The sequence below is a fragment of the Excalfactoria chinensis genome, chromosome 5 (assembly GCF_039878825.1).
Source record: "Excalfactoria chinensis isolate bCotChi1 chromosome 5, bCotChi1.hap2, whole genome shotgun sequence".
Lineage (NCBI taxonomy): Eukaryota > Metazoa > Chordata > Aves > Galliformes > Phasianidae > Excalfactoria > Excalfactoria chinensis.
In genome coordinates this window covers 53,595,802-53,605,921 of record NC_092829.1, presented here as the reverse complement: position 1 = coordinate 53,605,921, position 10,120 = coordinate 53,595,802, and the positions used below count along the sequence as shown (strand labels likewise).

The 10,120-nt window shown below is 38.3% G+C and overlaps 1 long non-coding RNA gene across 2 annotated transcripts; it reads left to right on the top strand.

The window, feature by feature from the left end:
- The first annotated feature begins 4,561 nt into the window (after nucleotides 1-4,561).
- LOC140253571 (uncharacterized) lies at nucleotides 4,562-9,432 on the top strand. 2 transcript variants are annotated; one of them, XR_011903900.1, is made up of 5 exons: nucleotides 4,562-4,624; nucleotides 5,842-5,919; nucleotides 6,140-6,200; nucleotides 7,407-7,514; nucleotides 9,285-9,432. It is a non-coding gene; the product is annotated as an uncharacterized lncRNA (long non-coding RNA). The 2 variants fall into 2 exon arrangements; XR_011903899.1 differs by lacking the exon at nucleotides 6,140-6,200.
- The last annotated feature ends 688 nt before the right edge of the window (nucleotides 9,433-10,120 follow it).

Here is a 10,120-nt window from a genome sequence, read left to right as displayed (position 1 = left end):
TAACTCAGAAAATGAAATATGCGGCATAAGTGAAAGCAGCGCAGATTTTCAAGGGAGAGTAAAAATAAAAGCTAGAAATATACATATATATACACACACACACACAAAAAAAAAAAGGACTAGAATTTGATGCTTTTCCTTTTTCCAACCTGTATTGTTACCACCTGCTCACAAAGTTATATACTTTCATCCAAACCAGTAACAGTGATCACAAATACCTTAGCATCCTTCCTATCACATTAGCAGTAGAAAAGCAGCTCTGAGATGGTAGCAACAGATGCATCATTAAAAATGTGAACTCAGGTGCTGGCCCCAAGCTGCTGCTGGGCTATGGCACTGAGGTGTCACTTAAAGGTTGTGCAGCATTCCCATCACTGGCAGCAAGGCAGGTGATGAAATCAGACCCACTGTTCCCATCAGCACTTGTTCCAAGGCTGTATATTTGCAACAGAACTCTTCCTCTGCTGCCCAGATACCACCACCGAAACAGAAAGCACAGTACCAGCGACAAGACAATATTCTACTGTATACAGACAGAAACCTTAGTTTTTGGAGGGGTTTTTAAGAGGTAATTCGTGTCCTGTTCCTTTGCATCCAGATCCAAGTCTGGGTCTTAGATTTCCTATTTTTTCCCATATATTGTGCATTACTATTCCGTTCACAAACAAACAAAAAGGAATGAACTGGAAACTCTTATAAAAAAGAAAAAGCCCTATGAATGGATCAGGGAATTTCCAATTCAAATTAATGGTACCAACATCAAACAAACAAAATTTTCACAGATTCCCTTCTGTTTTTTAAGCCCACTTTATTTTGTCAGGATCTGAAAGTCTGCTGAAATACACACCTTAATTGAGCTGGCAAAAGAGTGGAAAAAACTATTATTGTACATTAATGCCTAGATTTGTAATGTAACCTTGCCACATTCTGGGTGTACCCAGACTACATACCAAGAGCTGCAGCTCTCCTCACTGCACTCTCTGAACCATCTGCCTTGAAATCAAGCAAACGCTGTTGAAATAAGGAAGAAAATCTCATGTCTGAAGCCCTTCTTAAGCACTAGGAATGCTTTATTTCAACTCTGTGATACAAGTTAGTCAAAATTAATAGCACTTTTGCTCATGGCAATATTTTCATTATTATTTTTTAATTACTTTATGAGTAAATTTGTTCCTAATTTTCCCAGCTGGGTACAGAAAGGCATTTGTCTCCACAAGGAGCATTTTTCTTTCCTGGTGGTCCCAACAACTAAAAAAAAGTTTTGAAAAGAACATGCAAAGTTTCAAATGAAGGTCATAAGCATTTCTTTCTCTGCGAAACACCATCTTTTTTCCCCTAGTACTGACAGCCAATTGGTTCGTTAATTCCCTAGCACTTCACGAACAGCATGAGATTTGCAAAGGCAAGAGAAAACAATACCGAGTGAAAGGCACTGATTAACTTGCGGTGGTTCATTGAGTCAGAATGTGGTTCCCTGCTGTGCTCCCTCTAAAAATCTTAAATCACCATTCCCTCCCAGAAACACCCAGAAGAATTTGATGTCTCAAGGTAACAAACTCAATTCCTTTAAATCAAAGCTTGAAAAGTTTCCGGTGGGTGGAAGACATTGATCTACTCCATTTTTAATTGTAAAATCTAATTAAAAAATGCAGCCATACATTACTAAACAGCTTGTTTTTCTCCTCTTCCAGACACATCAGATGCAGCTGCTCCTTACAAAGTACCCTTACAGGTTTATACAAAGACAACACTTTCTATCTTGATTCCTTGTTTGCTTTTTGGTTGTTTAAAGCTACCACTTCCAGTTCTTGGTATGCAAAAGGTAGCTAATGGTGGTGGTCTGGTAATGTCCATAATGACCCTTTGCACTGTCACACACTCCCACCTCAATCCCCCCCCACGCCTCCCCCCTTTTTTTTTAATGTTGATTGTACTAAGTCCAATTCATTAAGGAAGATACGTTATCTACATACAGCACACATGCATACATGAGAAGTGCTGCATCCACCAGAACAAGGTCGATGAATATTTGCATTGCACAGATGGATTTCAGGACATAAGGGTACCATATAAACATGGTACATTTATGCAGTTCAAGGCACAAGGGCTAAATATCTAAATAGCTCATAAGGGTCATCTATTCACTCATTTTACTAAAGTTCAAGTATCATAAACCCCAGGTCCAGGAACCACGTACTGAAATGGAGAACCGGGCACAGTCTCAAGTCACTCAAATAAGGATCAGTTAAATCAGTAGAAAGAGACGACTATCCTTTGTCTAGGGAACATGACTTCAGAGCACATTTAGATTCTGCTTACAGTAAAAGTGGTTACTTCAAGGATCCTTGCAGCACAACCAGAAAGAAACAATATTCTCTTCCAATTGGGAATCCACTCAGGATTTTCAGTATTTACTGCCTCCTTTCAGTAGAAGCTGTTTAAATTTGTACCAGCCTGAGATCTTCTTACACATAAAAAGAAAGGTATTGCTGACTATAATTATTTTATTCTTAGCATAATTAGTCAGGAAGCAGGGGGGAGATGTAGAACTACTTATGGATAGCTCCATAGTTTCATTACTTCTCTCCTGCATGCTACTAAGGTTTTTTTCCTTTATTTTTCTTCTGTTCTTAATACCAAGTTAGTTATAATAACAGCATGACCATGTCTCCAAGTCATCCAAATTCATTACTTTTCCTTCCATAACTGGAAGAAACACCCCCCCTCCTTCTTTCTACTAGATGAACATGATTTATTATCTTGTACAGACTGGGAGGAGTTGTCCTTGAGAGCAGCTCGGCAGAGAAAGACCTAGGGGTCCTAATAGATGAGAAACTTAACATGAGCCAGCAGTGCGCTCTGGCAGCCCGGAAGGCAAATGGGATCCTGGGCTCCATCAGGAGAGGGGTGGTCAGCAGGGATAGGGAGGTGATTGTCCCTCTCTACTCTGCTCTTGTGAGGCCCCATCTGGAGTACTGTGTCCAGGTGTGGAGCCCTCAGTACAAAAAAGATATGGAGATTTTGGAAAGGGTCCAGAGGAGGGCCACGAAGATGATCAGGGGGCTGGAGCACCTCCCCTATGAGGACAGGCTGAGGGAGTTGGGTTTGTTCAGCCTGGAGAAGAGAAGGTTGCGGGGTGACCTCATTGCAGCCTTTCAATACCTGAAGGGAACTTACTCCCAGGAGGGGAGCAAACTCTTCGAAAGGGCTGATAACAGCAGGACTAGGGGAAATGGTTTTAAGTTAAAAGAGGGAAGATTTAGGTTGGATGTTAGGGGGAAGTTCTTTACTAGGAGAGTGGTTAGGTCCTGGAACAGGCTGCCCAGGGAGGTTGTGGATGCCCCGTCCTTGGAGGTGTTCAAGACCAGGTTGGACGGGGCTCTGGGCAACCTGATCTAGTATAGGCGTATGTTTGGTGGCCCTGCTAGGCAGGGGGGTTGGAACTACATGATCCTTGAGGTCCCTTCCAACCCGGGTCATTCTGTGATTCTGTGATCATTCTGTGATATGGAAGCCTTCAATCTGCTGAGAAACACTGAGGCAATCTCCACCAAGGAGCAATCTCCAAGAGAGTCTACCTTAGTGGTGGTCAGCCCTTAAATGAGGTCTAAAGGAGGTGGAGTCAAGCTCCACCCCTTCCAGGAGCACAGCTAAATTACTCTCACCTGTGCTCCCACAGCTGACCCAACACTTGCCTCTGCTGATTAATCAGAGGTTCAGGCTGTGAGTACCAATTTCCCATACAGACATGTAAAAATAAATAAATGTGTTTATACAAACATACATGCACGTAGACACACACAGACATTGAAAACAGTGAGAATGTAGGTCCCACTAAGAATCATCAGGCATTAAAACAACATCACTAATTAAGCCCAAATGCTTAAAAGAATGAAAGAAATATCTGAAATTACCTGTCATTAACTAAATTAGTAGAGAGAAATGACAAACCACTGTCTTGGGAATATGACATAAAAGAACAAAAATATTAATTAAACACTGTTGTGTTTCAGTAAATGTCAACAACTACCTCAGTGCAAGAGTGATAGTCCTCTGGCAGAGGAATCCAGTATAAAAAGAACAGATTCCAGAAATGAATCTGCCTTATTCTTTAAAAGGAACTGTCAACACAAATCAAAAAGGATGACAGAAATAAGATTAGCAACAGCATTTAGAAACAAAAGCCCATCACCCTAGAAAATCAATAGAAATCATTCACTAACAAATTATAGCACCCGCTATCAAGGAATTTAACATCATAATACAGCCTTCTTACCTGATTAAGTTAAATAAACAAACAAACAGCATATTTAGCATTTGGGAAGACATGGGAACAGTGTTAGGGAAGGTAGAGGACAGTCCAGTTGTGTTGTATGGAAAACTGTTATCATAGCCTGAACCTCTGATTAACCATCTGAGGCAAGTGTCAGGTCAGCTTTGGGAACACAGGTGAAGGTATTTCAGCTGTGCTCCCTGAAGGGATGGAGCCTGACTCCACCTCTCCTAGATCCCATTTAAGGGCTGACCACCACTAAGGCAGCATCTCTTTCTGGAGATAGATCTTTTGTGGAGTTCTGGTGAGAGGTCTCAACATTTTGCATTTTGACTGAAGACCTCAAAGTTGGTGAGTTTTTCCTATAGATAACCTCTGGCTCTCTATTTATAACTTTTCTTGTACTATTCCAACTGTATATTACTATTCTTGCATTATTCTAACCATACACCAGTAAATAAAATCAGTTTGCCATACAAAAGTGTATCAAAACTAAGCACTATGTCAAAGACAAAGACAATAATACTGTTGTAGGTTATATGATTACTATTACACGCTATCATGTTCTATTATTTCTCTCCTGCATACTACCAAGATTTTTTCCTTTATTTTTCTTCTGTTGTTAATATCAAGTTATTTACAATAACAGCATGACCATGTCTCCAAGCCATCCATATTCATTAGTTTAGGGCAGTCTCAGTCAGATTCTGTACAAATATGTAGTATTTACTCTATACTATATAGTATATAATCTACTTTTATATGTAGCATTCCTACAGAATCTTATATGCACATACATTCAGAAACATCCCTCAGGTATCCAATGCTGACAATACTCATTATCTAGTTCAGATGTCTTTTGTACCTGTAGCACTTAATAAAAAAAGCCAGGACTACAAGCAGAATTTTTTCTGTATAGCTTCAGTTCAAATCAGAAGTCACATCTAATCCCTTTAACATACTGAAGCTTCAATGGAACATCAACTTTCTGGACCTTGTTATCATCTTCTTCAGACTGTAATTCTATAGTGATATCCATCCATGAATCTGTAAAGCTTACTGAGTTTAAATCTAATATTTCAAAACTACATAGTGAATTTCTAGCTTACCATTTTATTTTGCATTTATTTCAAGCTACTCTATACCTAGCTTTCTACACTAGTTAGCTAAATTGATAAGTATAAATGTATTATTGGTGGGAAAACTTTCATAGTAAAGAGTTAAAAACAGTACATTTAAACACCTGTAAGCAGAAATACCTTCTCACCTTCAATGCTGTTGGCGGTATTCAAACATACAAACACTCACAAACAAATAAACAAAAAGCAACAGCAGAAAAAGCAACCAGAGAAATAAACTTTAAAGAAGATTCAAGGAGTGGCTGCATCCTGACTCATTCCAGTTTACAGAAGGTGTGTACCACTTACATACTATCTTGAATATTGATGTGTTTTTTAAACTCGTAGTTAAACACCTATTAAAAGATAACATTTTCTTTTATTTTCATACTACAGAGCTGTAATTTCTCATGCAATTTGTTCATTTGTTTTTAAACACACCAACTGAAGACAGCGAAGGATCAGGATAATATACCCAAACATAGCTCTTGCTCATGGGATAATGGCTACCAGCTACACAGGCATTATGTAAGCATTTCCTATTCCACTTCATTTAAAACGTTCCATTTGTTACATGCCTTGATTAACAGCCTATATTTATAAATGAATTCTTCTGTTTGTGTCAGAACCATAAGAACCATGCAGCTGTTTCTATATTCCACCTCATTTAAAAGAAAATGGCTCTTTTTATTCATTAACTATTAACAAATTGTAAATACTTAAGTATAATTTTCTTCTACTTCCTCAGGCTTTCAACTTTCAGCAGCAAGTACAACAGATGACCTGAGACTGACAAAAAGGGCCAGTCGGTATTGATAGCCTGTTTGTAACAGTTTTGTAAGCAGGACCTTATCAAAGGAATGTCACTAAATACACAGTATATTTTGCTAAATAGCACTGTAATTGTTAATTCAGCAGACTTATGGTTTTAATGAAGCTGGAAGAAAAATCTTTATATCTACTGGTGTAGTTGAAAACTATGAGTTGAGAAACAATTACTTAATATGAAATTAGATTTGTTACAGAAATCCATACAAAGCAACTGCTAAAGGGTTTCTGCTACTTGGCTCCCTATCAGTTCTCTTACATCAGCCCTCTTTAGTGACCCCTTCTGTTAGCTACATCATCATGTCAGCGTAGTTATTAAACAATAAGGCCTTGGAAAATGTCCTGCTTTCCAAGATACCACTTATTTAGTTGCAGTTCTCTTTGCTTTGCTCCCTTTTCTCAGGGACAAGAATCAGTTTCTATTGCCTTTTAAAATTTCATAGTCTTGTTGCTAATTACTGCATTCAGTGATTTGCATTCTCTAGACTATTGTCATGCCTTGTAAGGATAAGGATCTGGCTCATTACCTGAGTAAAAGTTTGACCTAGAATAACATGAAACAGGAAAAGGGAAGGAAAAAAAGGAACAACAAAAAAAAGCATTACTAGCTGTTGGCGCAGGACTGAGCCAAAACGTTCCAGCGGAAGGCTCTGAGAGAAATATTTGCCTCCAGTCTGCATGTTGAGTGATGATAATAAAGCTCCTACATCCATACAAATTCAAAAAGCTTATGTTGGCTCTCTTTGATCCACACATCAGACAAAATCAACAGTGTCTCTCAAGTGAAAGTGAAATTTTCACAAATAATGGGACAGTTCTGCATCTGCAGTTTATCTGCTCTTGGAATTGCAAGCAAAACAGTTCCTTGGCCTTGAAAGCTATAGTCAAAGAAATGTTACTTTTTTTTTTTTTTTAAGAGTATAATGGATCATAAAGTTAACAAAATCAGTGTTACCACAGAACTTAAAAGACTTTTATCACTGTGAATTAGACAGTCTCCTGTTTAGATTTTTTTTTTTTTTCCAATAAATTCTATGAGAAGATAAGAAAATTATCTAAAGGTACATTGGCAGCATTTCAAGGAAGTTCAGATACAGAGCTGAAAGTTAGCTAAAAGATCTGAGGGATAAGGCTTGTTCACATTAATACATGTAGTCCACCCAGATGCCTTTTGGTTCCTTTGACAGAGGACTGGCATTGCAGGACAACTAAAGAAAAAGAATGGAAAGGCAGTAGAAGAGGATGTGTACAACCACCGAACCTGACAGAGTACTGTCTGAATGCTAAAGATCCAGGTATAGCAACAAGTCTTTGCACTTTGATGAGGCTCAGACAGGCAACTCTGATTTCCATATACATCAGGTCTCTGAAGTCCTCATAATTCCTTTTACATTCCACAAAATTGCCTCTAAATGTTTACACTTTCCTCATAGTCAGCTCTTCACAAGTGGTTACAGTTGTGCAGATAAGGTATTATCAGTATAGAGCATAACAGGAAAATTCCCTGCTAGAACTCCTGTGATTATATACCAGAATTCTACTTACCTTTCTTTGCAATTGTATCACATTCTCAACTTGTACTTTGTGCATGATCTAGGGTAACCTACTCTGCTTGCGGCCTCATGTAATCTCTAAATCAGTGTCTAGCCAGTTACCACTATTGTCTATTTGTGCAGCATTTTGTAGCAATCTTTCCAAATTTCATCTTGGTTTCAAGTCGCATCTCTCATTTATTATATACATTTCAAGTTATAACCTAAGACATTAATGAAAATGAGATTGTATTATACCTAGGAAAGGCCTTTGATTTAATGTATTTGATGTTAACACAATAACTAGAGTAGCTGTAGTCAGAATAAAATAGTTAGAATTCAGTAGTCAGAAGAACACAAGAGTTCAACAGCTAAGTAGTTCAATAGGTATAATAGCAATAATTAGAATAATTAGAAAATTAGAGTAATTTGTATTTTCAGTATCTGCAGCTGTACACAGACATGCCTAGGAATGCATGCTCTCTGAAGCTCATAATATGACTCAGCTAAATAAGGGCTCCAAATGAGCAACACAGCTGATTCCTGAATGATACATAACTTGAGAGACTTCTTAAGGGCACTCTGAGGTAAATGAGGATGCAGTCAGAGTCAGTGTGTGAACTGACCCTCAGGGGCATCACAGTTTAGTCCTCTAGGTTCAGCAAAACAAATCATGCAACACAATGAGACAAATGTCATCCAACATTTTCCTTCATGGGAGACTGGATTAGATTATACCCATTTTTCCTAAACTGCTTCTCTCTTGCCTGTATACGTTAAAACAAGTGAGACAAATCAGAAGTAAACTGTAAAAGGGATAAAATGAAAATAAAATGTTAATTTACCAGCAAAATACTCTGGAGATTTTTCAAGTTTTTCTGTTCTTAGTTTAAATCTTACAGTTTCATTGGCTTTTCTGACTATCTCTTTGTTAAATATGATTGTTTGGCATGGCAGTGATTGATAAGTGCTGTCTGTATTCTCCCTGTGTAACCCTCAGGGCACAAGAAAAAAGTACCATGACTTATTTGGTCCTTTTGCACACAAGCTCATTGAGTAGAAGCACCTTTACCTTGGAAAAGGGTACATAAGACTCAGGCTGCAATTCGGAATGAATCCAAACACTTGGCTTATTAACAGGTGTTTTTAAGTAAACAGAGCCCATACATGCCTTTAAAGAAAGACTAGAAATGCTGATTGCCTTCTAAATTATACAAACATCTTTGGCAACTGTGTGATTTAACTGAAGCTCCACTGAATGCAGCTCACTGTCATTCCTTCCAGAAAGCCCAGCTGTCATTCAGTGACCTGTGACATCTATTATAACCATGCCAGAGCACCATTTATTTCAGTATTTCAAGCTGGTTGATAATTCAGCAAATTCATAATATATAATTACTACTTCTTGCCACAATTCAGTCACCCAAGAAATTACACGAAAGACTAGAAAATATTTCAGCTTGTTTTTTAGATTATAGGAGAACTGAATCATTTCATACTCTGCTCACTCACTCATTCCTTGCTCCTTTTCAGAGACCCCTGACTTCTGGGCTTGGACAAAAGAAGATGCTTGCTCTAGCCGATGGTTTCTTCTGGCTCAAGTTTGCAAATTTCAGACTGACTTCAGAGTACAGCTACCCACCAGCATAACTACTATGCAGAAATGTAGCTTTACTCTGGTTTTCCGCCTTAGCAATTTCAAATGGTCTGTTAATTCCACTGAGCTTGTTGAAACAAGTAACCATGATGAGTTGAGTGTGTTGGCACACAGACAAAAAAAAACCCAAAAAACTGAAAGTTATTTAAAATGTCTGCTTAAGGGTCAGCTTATAGGAGTTGAGGGAACTCGCATATGCTGCTGATTAGGAGCCCCATAATCCCAGAAAGATGAACAGTGCTTGCATTGGGCATCTCAACAACACGAGAGAGAGGTAGTGCATTATTCAAGCGTACACAGCTCAACTACATGATATGGCAGCTGGGCAGCGGATCCTCTGGAGAAATGCAATTTATCTGTATGTATTTTAGTAGCATTTTCTAGCAACCTGAGCAAGGAGATGAATTAGTTACCAGAAGATCACAGGAAAAAGTCATACTCAATTTGTGAAGCTCCATGCCATTATTTGACGGTACGTGGAACAGCGTGGGAAAGAAAGCATGAATACTTACCTTTTAAGGTTTGCTTTTGTTTGTTTTGTTAAGAAAGAAGAAAAGCCAAACACTCTTAAGAGAAATTTAAATTTAAGATCTCAGACTGTTTTTAGGAAAAAAAAATCCCCTTCTTATACTGCAGCAGTTTTGTCCCACCAATGACTTTCTTCCTCTGGGGAAAATAGAGAATAACTCACCGGTCTGAATGAAAGTATCCC